Source organism: Artemia franciscana, chromosome 15, assembly GCF_032884065.1.
Source record: "Artemia franciscana chromosome 15, ASM3288406v1, whole genome shotgun sequence".
Lineage (NCBI taxonomy): Eukaryota > Metazoa > Arthropoda > Branchiopoda > Anostraca > Artemiidae > Artemia > Artemia franciscana.
The window spans coordinates 8,873,918-8,889,787 of NC_088877.1; the positions used below are offsets into that span (position 1 = coordinate 8,873,918).

Sequence of the window (15,870 nt, forward strand, 5' to 3'; positions counted from 1 at the left end):
AATTTAGATATGGAAAGCTTATAGAAAAACCCGGAATATATCTCTTGTGAATATAAGAAATTCACAAACACAAACACAAGAGGCAAACACAAGAAGTGGAATCTGTGACATAGTGGACATAGAAATGAAAAAGCAGAAAATGAGAACTCAAAACAGCAAATAACTAAAAAAAGGTTACATAATACAAAAGAAAATAATCCCATTATACAATTTAGATTTCCTGTTTAATCAATAGGCTAGAATCAACCTTCAAATAAACAAACGAAGAAAACCAGCATATTAAGTCTGTTGCAAAATAATCATCCAATTAGTATTCGTCGCAGCTTTTCGACTATATTTGGTTTTGATTGATTCACCTAGAGTTTTAGGTTTTTCTTTTCAGAGAAGTAATTTTGTCAACGATATTTTAGAATAGCACCCGAAACTAGAGATTAAATGAGTTTAAGCTGTTAATCTGAGAAATATTAATAGTTTTTTTATTTAATTAAACCTAAAGTGGACTAGACCAGAGCAGCTGAAGAAATAAGAATAAACTTTCTCACTAATTAAATAAGAACAGTTTTTTTTTTCACTGAAAGTATGACTCTTTCTCTCAACTCTACCTTTTAAAACATTAAAAAAATTAGCGTAAAGAGCGGGGCGTTGAAAGGGAAGAGCCCCTTACCCCGGTTTCTATCTTTCTATCCCGTCGGTTTCTTCATTTCGGTGGCTGGGAATTAACGTTAGTAAAATTCTAAAATCCTTACGGACTCTCACTGTTGCTGCTTGTAAGAAGAAAATCCAATTAAGTTACTGTAAAATTGTTGCTAACCAACGTAGATACAATAGAAAGTCTCTTGCTAAATTATACTCGGTTTTTACAGATCATTCGGTTTTGTTTCTTTCTGGTATTTACCCTATTTTTCATAAAAAAGATATCAGTTCAATTCGTTCTTATCATTTCCGGTTTTCCCGTTTTCTATTGTATCTGCCTCCATGGTATAGGAATAGGAGCCTCATATCTATTTATAGTTTCCCGGATATTGGGTCGAAGCTCACAGAGCTTGCTGGCAAAATACCCCAGTCTACTTATAAGTATCTGCCCACCCACGGAGGCCTTACTCGTTTGCTTTAGTTTCTTGCTTTTTCTGTTTTGTGTAGTGTTTATTTTGTTTCTTTTATTGATACTCCGCTTTGATTTTTTGTAGCGGGTCAAAAAATAAATTATTATTATTATTATACACGGAGTACTTTCTGTTCGTTTTAAGTTTTAATGTCGCTCCTCACTTCCAGTAAAAAAAACCTTGTTATTTTATTAATTTCTGAACGTTTTTTAATTAATGCATGTTTGATTTTGGCTCTCTGCACTTGACTAATTAAAACAAAATTTGCGTATTATTTTTGTGCTAAATGGGTTTCTCTTAGTTTTCATTGGACAATTTTGAGGGAAAAGGGTGAGGGAGGAGGCCTAGTTGCCCTCCAATTTTTCGGTTATTCAGAAAGGCAACTAGAACTTTAAATTTTTAACGAACGTTTTTTATTAGAAAAATGTAAGTAACTTGCGAATTAGCTTGTGTAACGAACTTCTATACTCGAATATTTTTATTATGTATATGAGGGGGTTGGCCCCCTTGTTAATACGTCGCTATTTACACTAAGGCTTTAATTTTGTCCAAATTCTTTAAGAATGGCCCCTGAATCACAAAGATCGTAGAATAAATAATTGAAATTACTAAAAATACTTTAGCGTAGAAAGCGAGTTATTTAGGAGGAGATGATCCCTTCATATGCGTAATAATCTCTGTTTGTTTTAACTTTTAATGCTGCTCCTTACTTTCAATGGAAAAAAAACTTTTTCATATTTATTTTTTCATCGTTTTTCTTAAATAATGCTATAAAATCCTGCACTCCCTTCATGGAACTTCTCTTCCCCCATGAAAAATACCTCTAAGGGAAGATCCTCCAACGTAGCCCCCTCCCCTCAAACCTCTCCCCAACCAAAAAATCCCCCTGAAAACCTCTCTACACATCCTAATAACCATTACTGTATGTAAACAATGGTCAAATTTTGCAACTTGCAGCCCCTCCCCTGGAGACTTTGGGGTAGTAATTCAGCCCCAAAGACATATTTATTATGTTTTTTTACTATGCTGAACAAAATGGCTATCTCAAAATTCTGATCCTTTGACTTCGGGAAAAATGAGCGTGGGAGGGGCGTAGGTGCCCTCCAAATTTTTTGGTCACTCAAAAAGGGCACTAGAAGTTTTATTTTCGTTATAATGAGACCTCTTGTGACATTCCAGGACCAATTGGTTGGTACGATCACCCCTGGGGAAAAATAAAACAAAAAACAAACAATAAAACAAACAAACAGGCACCCGTGATCGGTCTTCCGGCAAAAAAATATGGAACATTTTTATAGATAGGAGCTTGAAACTTCTACAGTATGGTTTTCTGATACACTGAATTGAAATTTGCATATTCGATGGTGTGATTTGACCCTTTCTCATAACTCTACTTCTTAAAGCAATAAAAAAAAACTTTAGCGTAAAGAGCGGGGTATTGAGGAGGGAACAACCCCTTTCATATAACGGAGTAATTTCTGTTCCTATTAATTCTTCATGTCGCTCCTTACTTTCAGTTGAAAAAACTTGTTTTTTTTTAATTTTTGAACGTTTTTGAATTGGTGCATGTTTTAATTTTGGCTCTCCGCACATAAATAATTAAAACGAAATTTGCATATTAATTTTTTTTGGCTAAATGGCTTTTTCATAGTTTTAATCGGAAGATTTTGAATAAAAAGAGCCGGGGAGGAGGCCTGTTGCCTTCCAATTTTTGATTACTTAAAAGGGCAACTAGAACTTTTAATTTTTTACGAACGTTTTCATTTGTAAAAAAAAAATATATATAATTTACGAATTAACTTACGTAACGGGCTTCTATATTCAAATGTTTCCATTGCGTATATGAGGGAGTTCATCCCCCTCATCAATACCTCGCTCTTTACACCAAAGCTTAAATTTTGTCCCAATATCTTATGAATAACCCTTGAATCACAAAGGCCGTAGAATAAATAGTTGAAACTGCTAAAAATACTTTAGCGTAAAGAGCGAGGTATTACAAGAAGGTAAACCCCTCATATGCGTAATAATTTTGTTAATTATGTTAATTGTACCATATTTTTAATTGTACCATATTGTCAATTGTACGTTAGGAAAACAGTCTTCCTTTTCTCCTTCTGTCTCTTTTTTTTTATGTGTTTGTGCTGTTGCATTGGTGATTTCTCTTTTCATAATATAATGTTAATTATACCATATTGTTGATTAAAACGGGCTGAAGATGCTACAGTCCTTCTTGTCTGCTTGTGTCCTAATACCCTTACCCTTAATCCTTTGCCCTTTTTAGGTTCCTAATACCCTATTGGAAAGAAAATTGGAAAGAAATTGGAAAGAAAATTGGAAAAAAGAAAGAAATTGGAAAAAAGAAAATAGAAAAAAGTTCTATTGGAAAGAAAATCCTAAACAACAGTGCTAAATTATGACTAAATTATGACTAAATTATGACTAAATTATGACTAAATTATGACCTTTGGATCGCTTGCACCTGACCAAAAAGAGGACAAGAGTTTGACTTAATAAAAAGGTCTAAGCTGCTTTTTTAAGCGGTATTTCTGTAGTTTTTATTATAACAGCACTGGATTTCCTAAAAAGCAGCTCAGCTGAGACGTTTTATCAGTTCAGCCGAGGTTGACAGGTCTGCTGATAGTACTGTTTGTTTTTCTAGTGATATATGGCTGAATCTTTTGATGTATCTCATTATAATTTGATTGTTTTTTCACAGATTTTTGCTCTAAACTGTTGCCGACAAAATTCAAACAAAAATATGTTGTTCCTGTTTACCTTGTTACTGTTCTAACCGGTGCAAAGCAACTTAAATCAAAAAGTGTGAACTCTAGTGGTATTTGTGTGGAGCACTTTACTTTAGAGTCAGTTGCTGTGTTTTCACATTTACAATTATTATTCCAGACATTTTTGTCATCTTCGCTTGTTCCTGATTCATTTTTTATGCGGACCCGTCACTTCTCATTTGAAGCGTGGAGGACACCTCTTAAATTACAATTCATATGTACCAATTACATTTGCCTGCAATTTAAGTAAGGTATTTGAACACATTCTTCTTGCAAAAATCGATACAAATTGCAAACTTGGTATGAATCAGTTCGGATTCAAATCACGTGTCGGTTGTAAACATGCTCATCACGCACTAGTTAATTTACTACCGGATGCTCAAGCCAACGTTCATGAACTTCAAATGTGCACATTTGACTTAGCTAAGACATTTGATTCTGTTTGCAATGCCCAGCTTTGTCTCGATCTGACTGCATCAGGAGTTAATTTGTCAGCTATTTTGTTATTACGTTTCTGGTATGATATATCATTTCTTAGATAGAATATACAGTCTGGTGTTTTTGGTAATATCCCTGTTAGGTCAGTTGTTCACCAAGATCGAGACTTATCCCGCATTTATTCAAGATGTGCTTTAATCATGTGTTAAGAAATATCAAGCGGACTTGCTTTCTATGCTACACCAACATTTCATATGTTGCTTATCCAGATGATCTCTCGAGATCAGGTTTGTTTCTCTCGCTTGATATTGTTTCTTGTGTTTTTTTTCTAATATTGGATTAGCTCTGAATGTTGATAAATGTGAGTACCTAGCATTTGATGTAAAATCACCATTTATTGTGTTTACATTGCCATATGAATATTCTCAAATCCGATGTGCCAATGTTATTAAGTGGCTTGGTATCTATATTAGCAGTACACCGTCAGGTCTCGCTGCATAAGCTCTTGTCAACATTAAACAAAAGCTTCAAATAGGCTACGAAAAATCTTCACTAATCGTGGTCAAAACTCCCGCTAAGTGACGATTCAATGGGAGTTTCATGCTTGCCCGTCTTTACGTTTGCCACCACGATGAATGAGGTTCTTAATTTTTTTTTTTTCATTTCGAGAATCGCACACAAACCTGAACTTCTCAAGAGAGATAACAAACATTAGTCAGAGTGGTCAAGTAAGTCAAAATGTATTTTTGGCCTATCTATACATGATTTCGTTTTCTATTGGTGGGAGTTAAGAGAAAAGGAAGTACAATACCTCTTTATATTTGCCATGAAGAAGAATGAGGTTCTTAATTTTTTTTTTTTTTTGAGAATTGCACACAACCCAAACCTCTCAAGAGAGATAACAAACAATAGTCAGAGTGGTCAAGTAAGTCAAAATGTATTTTTGGACCAACTATATGTAGTTTTGTTTTCCATTGGTGAGAGTTTGAATAAAGGGAAATACAGTGCTTCATAAATGGAGTTTAGTAGTATTTTTAGCAGTAATAAAAGCTCAGAACAAATTCCTCGATATTTCTTCTAAAGATTTAGCGAATATTATAAGCTCTCACGAAAAATGTATTTTGTGTAACATACAACCTTTTGAATTGTTACACCTCATTAGATGTTGATTAGAATAAGGAATATCAATATATTACTCACCCAATTATCAAGAAGACATAAAGAAAAAACACAACTGAAAAATCCTGCAGAGAAGGAAATTTATTGGATGTAGATGTCGTTTTCAGCATTCATTTTTCCCTTTTATTATTGGGAATTTTATTGTTGCTGCTGCTTGTTTTTCCCCACAAATTGAAGCAATATTTCAAACAGTGTGTAACAAAACTGTAAGTACAGAACGACCTTTAACAACAGCAGAAAAGTGTTTTAAAAATAGATTTTTGACAATAACAAATCTATTAGAAGACTTCAGTTTGAAAATGGTTCCAAATTCGTAAAATCCTGAAACTTAAAATGACAAATATAAAGAAAGAAGAATTAGAAAACGTCTTTATTTTAGAAAAGATGGTAAAAGCCCCTAGATTAGACCAGTAGTCGTAAAATATGAGTCTGGAGTTGATATGAATAAAAATTCAAAACACTAGTTTTGAAGTAACAAAAATAGCTTGTGGGAGAGATGCATTAATTTCGGCCAACTTGCACTAGAAAACAAAAAAATGGCTCGAAGAGATTCTTGCCAAAATTCTATCGAACTAAAATCCTACCCACTTCAGATTGTGCTTCAGAAAACTGTAAATTTTTTCCATTTTGTGTTTTATTTTGTATTTGTATTCTATTTGTATCTACATTCTTGGCCTATAATACCATACTCTACTATGCACCATATTCTTGGCCTACAGGCTTATCGATAAACTTTAGAAGAAACGTAAACATAATAAAATATTTTGGATTTAACATTTGAAGTAGATGTAGGTACATATTATTGATGGAATATATACCCAACATATTCCTTATCACCTAGACCGTATCCAAGGTGGAGGGGGAGGTTTAACACCCCTCGAATGTTTTTCTGACTTTTAAAAACGTAACATAAATAAACATAATAAGAATTATGTGTTTTTCAATTTTTTTGTGCTCCCCCCCCCCAAAGAAATCCTCTTGTAAGACCTCCTCCCCCCAAAAATCTTGAATGCGGCTCTGATTATCCCCATAAAGTTACATTCAAAATAAATGCTCAAATAAAACTGAGGGTCATTGAATGCTTAAAGAGTACTGTTAGAAACGTCCATCTATTGGACAGTTAGAAACTGTCCAATAGAAACGATGAATTTTTACAGCCCTTTTTATGAAGTAGAAGTGACTGGGTATTACGACTCTCCTTTTGTTCTTCTTTGCTCTAGGCCCAATGGGGCAAATGATTACTTGAAGTAGAAAGTCAAAAAACGTATTCCAGTGAAAGAAAATTTAAGCATACAGAGATTAGCAAGTTGGAGATGGATTCCTAGAAATAACATCATCATCTTAGTACAAAACAACCCAAAACTAAATCGAAATGACCTATTTTTATGTCACCATATAAATTTTTAACACCTATGCTTCAGGAATGAATGTTCTGATATAACAACGTTACGATGAAAAAAATATTTTTACTACTAATGTCGGAAACTAGAAGGGTTTATTTGTGTTGCATTTTTCTAAAATACTAAAATTTTTAATTTATGTGTTTTAAAAAGAAATTTTTTCTGTTCTGAATTAAACATCATAATTCTAAAATTGTCTCTTAAGAGAGAGAATAACTCCTAAAAATATTTATTGCTTAAATCTTCAGAGTCAGTTGTAATTCATTCAAAAATACAACTAGAATTTTTCTTCTAAAATGACTAAAAATAAGAGCCCAATTAGTAAAAAACACGGGGATCAATTGGTGACATAATAAACAAACATAATACACCATGTAATAAGATAATATAATTAATTTTCTTTAAGTATTTTCTATCTATTAGGGGAAAAAACCGTCAGCAGCAACAACAAAATTCCCGATAAAGAAAAGGGAAAAATGAATGATGAAAACGCCATCTACATTCAATAAATTTTCTTCTCTGCAGGATTTTTCGTTTTTTTTTTTGTCTTCTTGATAACTGGGTGAGTAATATATTGATTAATAATATTCCTTATTCTAATTGGTATCTAATGAGATGTATCAATTCAAAAGGCTGTGTTATATAACATGCATTTTTCATTTGAGCTTAAAAGATTCGCCAAATTTTCAAAAAAATATCGAGGAAATTGTTCTGAGCTTTTATTACTGCTAAAAATACTACTAAACTCCATTTATGATGCTCTTTTTTTCCCTTTTTTTTATGCTCCCACCAATAGAAAACGAAATCATGTATAGATAGTCCAAAAATACATTTTGACTTACTTGACCACTCTGACTAATGTTTACTATCTCTCTTGAGAGGTTTGGGCTGTGTGCAATTCTCTAAAATAAAAAAAAATAAAATCAGTTAAGACCCTTATACTACTTGGTGACAAATATTGTTAACATCTATAAAATAGATGATTACAGACTGGCCGAAAAAAATTTGATAATTATGATTCCCCTATCTAGAGAAATGTTTGATATTTTTCCCTTCTGTCGACAGTTTTTTGCAAGGAAAATCAAAGAAGTGAGTTTATACCTGTAATTGCATTTATTTGAAAAACTTCCAAGCTATTGGAATTTAAAATTTAACTAAAGAGACTTGGAAAGTTAAATTTTGCCATTATTTTGGTCTAAAGAAAAATAAGAAACCACAGAGTAAGAAATTTTGCCATTGTTACTGAACTAAAATTTTTTCGGACTCAATCTATTTACATCAAAGGGTTTTTGATTTTTTCAATAAAAATATAATAAATATCTATAGTTATTGTGCCCTCTGGGAGTATTTAGTGTATTTCTAATTTTGTTGGATTTAATTGAGATTTTGAGTGTTGGTGGTTTTGCAGCACTTTGATACCACGCTGGTTATGCATTCACAAGTTTCTATAAAAGAATTCATTTTGAAACTAACTTGAGCTATTTCTATTTTAAAAATTTCGACAAAAAAAAATTGGGATATTTGCGGTCATTGCAAGTGGAAATACAATGCGTATTTTATCAGCCAATATCTTAGTTCAACGGTCCTCAGTGAAAGTATCTTAAAAGTATTTTTACACTGAAAACAGTAGAGGGCCGATATATTTGTATCCTATTCTTATTCACAATGAATAGGAACACCCATGTTTTTCTTCTTTTTGATTTTTTTTTCATCTTGTCATTCTTAGCCAGAATGGCCTCAGAAATTATTCGTAATTACTTAAACAACAAAAATTGGGGAAAAAGATGTGTATGTATTATAATCATTAACTGTTTTTTTTGTCACAAAAGAATATTAATTAAAGATTGGAGTATAGTACTTGAAAAAAAATATGTTGATCAGACTTAAAATATCAGCAATAATTAGATATAATCTTATTGTATACGCCTCAGGCCCTCTTATGTAGAAAAATGCGAAGCGTGGTTTATTTGCTTTTGAAGGAGCCCCACTCTCTACACTCGCCGTTGGTGCAGAGCTGTTCAAACAATACTAAAGATCAAAATTATTATGAAAGCAAATTATAATGTTAAATTATTAATGACAACACATTCCGTTCTTTGAAAGTTTTTTAACCAGTAAATCTGTTGCTAGGATGTCAAAATTTTACACAATGCATTGTTTGGATCGTTGAATAACATGAAACCCAAAAACAAACCTTGAATTTAAAATGTTTACCTCTTAAACTCTATTACATTCCGTTACATTCCAAAGGGTTTTTAGATGGTTGGTATTTCTATAGTTCTCAAATCTATTAAACTTTAAATATGTTATGTTAAACGCAAAATTTTAAGGATCACTCTCTGGGTCAGGATGACCTTACATTTTGCCTTGGAAGGGGTCTTAGAGGGTCAAAAAATTTGTTTCTGATGGGTTTGAAAAATAACCCCTTAGTTTTCCAACCAAGGGGTCCTAATGTACTAAAATATTTACTTTCCGAGCTTTGTGTGCTCAAACTTAGGTTCCAAAAAAGCGCCAAAAAGTTTATTCGTCGACTTGGAACTTGTATCCTTTAGCCACTTGGTCAAGGAGATCCAGTAGGCCTACACAAGAAAATTTTTTTCTTTTTTCTTTAACAACTTGAAACTTTTCGATTGAATAATTTCAATTGAATAATGGATTATGTAATCCAAATAGATATATTATATGATCGTAAAGTAGAACCTAAATTATTAAAACGAAACACATTGTCTGCCAACTAGCACCATTGATCAACGCTGCATTGGCATAATTGCAAACCACATATAGTAGCATATAGAATTACTACTACTACTTCTAATAACTCACCACAGCACCAAGCAGCCTGAAGCCAACACAGCTACACAAGCTCCTTCTCCGTACCAAACTTTTCAAAGCCTCCCTCTTTACACCCTCCCAGGAAGTTCCCATATCCTTTAAATCTTTCTTTATGACATCCTTCCACCCCAACCACGCTTTTCGTTTAGCCCTAGACAGTTGGCCGAAAAGGACAATCTTTGGTAGTGTGCCATACTTCATCCGCAGAAGGTACTCAAGCCATATCAATCTTTCGCTCATTATAGCCCTAGAAAACGGGATTGAACCACACTTTTTGTACAGCCCACTATTTGAAATACGCTCGGTAAGCCGGGTTTCCAGAACAATCCGTAGGCTATTTCTCTGGAAAACATCTAGCAAATCTTCCTCTGATTTTTGGAGCACCAATGCTTCGGAGTCATATTTAACATCTGTCATCACTGTAGCTTCCTGTGAATTCAGTAAAGGTAAATAACCGATAAATATCTGTTTTCTTATATTATTTTTATGAGGCTTTAATTGTTATTATTTGAGCAATCGCTCAGAAGAAATCAGGCCAAAAAGTCAAACTTTAGCATAAATGGAGTGAAGGATGACTCTCTTATATACTTTGTGAAGGATATTCTTTCTTATATAACGAAAAGAGGAATCATCAATGCAACAGCACAAACACATTAAAAAAAAAAGAAAAAAAGAAAAAAAAGGAGAAAGAAGGAGAAAAGGAAGGAAGACTGTTTTACAGAATAATTTCTTTCTGTTTTAAATTTGAATATCGCACTTTAATTTCATCTGCAAATTTTTTATATATTTAATTTCTGTGTTTATTAATTCCGGTATTCCTTATACATAAGAAGTGAACAAGAATTGGAAGAAGATTTGTTTATTGGATCTTTTTTTGCAACCATTTTTTCGTACAATCAAAAAATTGACTTTAAAATCCAATTCAATTGCGAAATAGATCGTTTGACAAATTCATTTGATATGACTACTATGATTTAATGTACAAAATATAAATATTTTTGTTTATACTTTATGTCTTCCGGAAGAAGACTCAGAACAAAGAGCCATCAACTGTAAAAGGTACTTTTTAGAACTAGGCAAATCTATTTAAGAAAAAAAAAAAATCAGAAAAGTTGGTTTTGATATCTAAAATTATTGACATATGACCAAAATTACTAATCTATAGAAGTATGTGTTTTACTCACCATTGGAAATTTTCAACACCGGTACTATTACTAAGAGGGAAGACACGATTATGATGAAACCCTTGTAAAATTACAAGGGGATACTCTAGTGATTCAGGGGAATGATATCAGAAAGTTGTATATGACACCTATCTAAAGTGTAATTTTGCAAAATTTACACCTTAAATTATCATTTTAGATAATTTTGTTAAAACATATCAAAAGCTGCTAAGATGTGGATGATTGATCGCAATTTTTCTAGACCTAATGAAGGCTTTTGATACAGTTGACCATAGTCTACTCTTGGAAAAGTGTGAAGTTTATTGAATCCGAGGTAAAGCATTTGATTTTCTACGGAGTTTCTGAGTAACCGGTACTAGTTTGTAGAGATGGATTGCTTAAAATCTGAACTGCGCCCAGTGAGTTGTGGTGTCCCACAGGGATCTGTTATTGGCCCGGTTCTTTTCCCTTTGTTTATTAATGAAATGCCTAATTGCATCCATAATTGTTGTTTCAGCGTTAGTGACATGACTAAAAGTCTCGGAATCAAACTATGTCATTATTTGCGGATGACACAGTGGCTATCATTGCTGCAAAGATGTAAGGATTACTCTTGATATCGTTAAAAGATAATGTAGATTGGTTACATTCTTGGTTAAGGGTATATAGGCTTAAGATTAATCTTGGTAAGTAAAAATTTGTCATTTATTCTCGATCTTCCGTTTTTTATCCTTGGATTAATTAAGTTGTTACTCATTGTGGGATTTTGCTTTAAAATCCCACTCGGCCAGGAGCCGTCCTGGCCGAGTGGGTTGGTGCACTGGATTCGGGATCCCTTGTCTGAGAGGACGCGGGTTCGAATCCCAATGTACCCAATTCTTCAGTTTGGGACGTGGGGTCAGTGGCATGACTCTGTAAGCTTAGCCAGAGTCGACCCAGCTCTAAATGGGTACCTGGAGAAATCTGGGGAAGGTGAACAGGAAGGGTGTGCGAAAGCACAGGACGGCTGGCCCCCGACCCCCCATTGCACTTCCTGGCTGAAAGGCCAAGAAACGGAGATCAGCACCGCCGGTATGGACTGTAAAGTCTAATGCCGTGTCCTTTACCTTTTTTTTTTTTTTTTTTTTTTTTTTTTATCGATTAAGTACCTTGGGGTTTATATTGATTAGATTTATCATTCAAATCGCATGTACAGTCTGTCTTATAACTTAGGTATAATGAGAAAACTTAAGCAGTTTTTCCCTACATATGTCCTACGCCTCCTTTATTTTTCCCTTGTCCATCCGTATATTCTATATTGTAGTAGCGCTTGGCTTGGTACATTTGCTTCCGTTGTCCTGCCCATATGAGTTCTTCAAATGCCGGTTAGGCTGTATTATTGGTTTTATAAATAATTTTTTTTCTTTGTCCTGTATTATTTTCTAATTTAATTTGCTTGTCCTTCTCGGACAAGTTTTTTACTTCTTGGGGTGGCTGTTATTACTGTTTTTTTTTTTGGTTTCATAATAAATGTTTTCTCTATAAAAAAAATATTAATAATTTTATTGAATTATTTATCCCCCACCCTGTGAATAATTTTTGGTCATCCTATATTTATGCTGCATTTGTTCTAGCTTTCTTTGGCAGAAACAAAATAAAGATCTGAATTTTAAAATTAAAGTGAATAAAAAAGTAATAAATTTAGAACAACATTCGAATTATGCTGTTAAAAATAAAGGGAAATTCTGTTAATGCATTATTTTATAAACCTTTTGTCAGTCAAGATCAAACGTGATGTGTCTGAGCCATCTTTCCGCTTTCAGAATTTTTTCCAGGATTATTATCAAGATTGTCCTGTATTTTTAAATCCCTATCAAAGAATTGTTTTATAATCCCCAAACCACGATTAATCTGGACTCTTCTACCGCTGTCAGAATCTATTCCAGCATTTTCATTAAAGCAATAATTGTAGGATGTTTTATTGTGGATACATTTTAGCCATTTTTTTGTCAGAGAAGAATGGATTTATATAAGTATAAGCATAACAATGTTGTTAAATAGAAATATAAATATAGAAATTATATATATAACCATAAAATAAAGATATAAAAAAATTATATATCAACTATACGTTAAAACTGATAAATATTTCAAAAATTACTATAAAGATGTAATCTAAATTAGTCTAATAATAATTATGGCTTTACCTAAAACAATTACTATACAAATGATTCTTTCATCACCAAAAAATAAATATATATACTGATTCCTAGTCCAAAAAGTCTTCCACTTTAGCTCTTTCAATAGTTTGAGGTTGTTTAGTCTGAGGGCGAATTTCCTACAGTAGATAACACCGTCCTGAAAACACATTCAGGAAGAGGTTTAAAGGTTTGATTTAACATCGTACATACATCAAAACATTACAAAAGTTTGGATTGAGGATAGAGAGGTTGAGGTAGTCTGTGAAGAAAATTTAAGGTACCTTAAGTCTTAAGTCTTAAGTTACCTGTTCGAAAATTATCATCGTCCACTGGTTTCGAAGGATTTTTTTTTGTCTGTGATTCTTTGCCTAAGAGGTCTGCATTCTAACTGATGTGGGTAGAGATTGCGGCAGACACAGAGGTAAAATTTGGGCACAAAAATGTGATACTAACTAAAACTGCGATAGTCCCGGAGAGATTAATATGTTGCGTGCCAAATATTTACCAGAAAGTTTTCCAGACGATAAGCGTAATAATAAACCAAAAAACAGGAATATAGTCTTTCCTTTTTCATATTGCCAGTTTTATTTCCAAGTAAAAAAAAAATTTCATTTAAAGCCCATAATTTCTTTCTACATTCAACAGAGCTCATTTTCTGTACTAGGATTGGCACTTATCCAGGAAACACTTTTCCTTTGGGAGTATCCTTGAAAAACGAAGTTTAAAATTATGATTTAACTTATGATGACAATGCCAAGGCATACAGCTACTGGTTCCAGACTCCAGAATTTGTGTAGATTTTAGTGTTATTTATTGGCAAAGACTAATTCCTCCATATCTAAAGGGATTTTAAAGTTAAAGACCGTGATAATGAATATGGAAAAGTGGAAACTAAATCTTAGAAACAAATCTCAGCGTTTGTCATCTACCGTCAACACTCAGAACTACAATGGCATAATGCAAATTGTATATAAAAGCATAAAAAATGAATTGAACTAAGGGAAATAATAGGTAAATAAAGGTCTTTTACTAATCTTCAGTTCTAATTTAATCGATAGAAGCCATTTGCAGCTATACTGAACTATATGTAGCAACCCAAATATGCGCTTGAGGTCAATGTTCCCAAATAACTGCTCAAAAAGATGGATCTTGATTTTAGTATAGCTTAAACACGAAGAAAAACCACTTTCAGGAATAAATTAAGTTTTCAGTTTTTCAATTTCTCAATGAGACTTATTTTAAGAATTTTGAGAATTTACTATTGCACGTATCTCATAGCAAAGGTATTTATTTGCTAATTGGCAAATCGGTTTGGGAAACGACTTTAACTTAAAAACAATAAACAATTACTTACTTAATCATCATACAAGTGGGTTGAGAGTGTTTTAAGCCTTCTCCACGAGGGTGGTCTGCAGGAAGGGCCTCTGTATAAGCAGTGAAATTCCGGCCTGGTCCAGGAATTCCCTGACGCTATCATTCTACCGGAACTTGGGTCGTAGTCTGGGATCTCTCCAGTCCCTGCTGACTGGTTCAACGGCGTGGAGAATCCGAGTTGGATTATTGGCAGGCAGTCTTAGAAGATGTCCAAATGCCCGACGTGTCCGCTGGACAACCTGGTTTGACAAGGGTAACGAAGAAGTCACACCTCGTTGGGGGCCATTTATGACAATCTCTATCCTTCGGATTCCCCGAATTGCACGAAGCCACTTAGATTAAAAAGCGATGAGACTCTACAATAGTGTAACAAACACATTCACTGGACTATTAGTGATTCTTTAGCCTGACTTTGTCACTTTTACATATTATTACATATAGTTTTTTTTGTTTCTGTTGCATTTGAAAGATATGCGGTTAATATTGAAAGTACCGTCATTTTTTGAAACTAAACTTATAAAAAGAAATTTTATTTTAACTGAAAGGTAGCAGCAGACTTAAAACAAACAAAAAATATTATGTATATGAAGGAGGCTACCCCATCCTCAAGCCTCGCTCTTTACGCCAAAGTTTTAAAGTTTTTGAAAATTACGTGTCATTCAATTTCAACGGCTATTGTGTTAGAGTAGTCTTTCCTAAGGAATTGTGACTTCTTGTCACAATTAAAGCGCGAGGGTTGAAGAAGGAGTAATCCCCTTCATGTTCCTGTTCGTTTTAATTTTTAATTTTGCTCCTTACTTTCCTTTGATGAAACTTTTTTTTATTAAAGTTCCCTCCCCCCTCCCCCCGTGTAAAATTCACTCTGAAAAATTATTCTCCCCGATAGAAACTATTCTCTTAGAAAATGCCGCCATGGAACCTCCCCCCCCAAAAAAAAAAATTCCCATATTTTCCCAATAGTAAATACTATATGGGAACAACGGACAAGATGTGTAACTTACAGCCGTTTTCCCTGGGACAATGTGGGTCATCTCAAATGTTTTCTCAAATCTTTGCTCAGTGAAACTATTTGCTCAGTCAAACAGTTCGTGGTAACAACTGTTGTAAGTAGCGACCCAGCTCAGTAGTAACCAAAACTCTAAAAAACGGAATTTTGATACCAATAGTTACATCAAAAGAATTGTATTTTTATGTTGATTTTAAATATATAAGTTTCAGCAAGTTTAGTCTTACCCATCACTAGTTACGAGCCTAATAAAATTTGCCTTATTTCAGAAAATAGGAGGAAGCGCCCCCTAAAAGTCATAGAATCTTAACAGAAATGACGCCATCAGACTCGACGTACCAAAGAAAACCATACTGCTGAAGTTTCAAACCCCTATCTACAAAAATGTGGAATTTCTTATTTTTTGCCAGAA

The 15,870-nt window shown here is 33.5% G+C and overlaps 2 long non-coding RNA genes across 2 annotated transcripts in view; one reads left to right on the forward strand and one right to left on the reverse strand.

Moving 5' to 3' along the window:
• The window catches only part of LOC136036012 (uncharacterized), a 29,811-nt gene extending 14,517 nt beyond the window's left edge, over nt 1–15,294 (reverse strand). Inside the window, exons 1-2 of the long non-coding RNA XR_010619601.1 lie at nt 14,433–15,294; nt 9,727–10,164 (exon numbers count right to left, since the gene is read on the reverse strand). This is a non-coding gene — a long non-coding RNA (uncharacterized LOC136036012). The remainder of the gene's footprint in view (nt 1–9,726; nt 10,165–14,432) is intronic.
• LOC136036014 (uncharacterized) lies at nt 326–15,745 on the forward strand. The gene is made up of 3 exons (XR_010619604.1): nt 326–386; nt 11,098–11,232; nt 15,728–15,745. It is a non-coding gene; the product is annotated as an uncharacterized LOC136036014 (long non-coding RNA).
• The last annotated feature ends 125 nt before the right edge of the window (nt 15,746–15,870 follow it).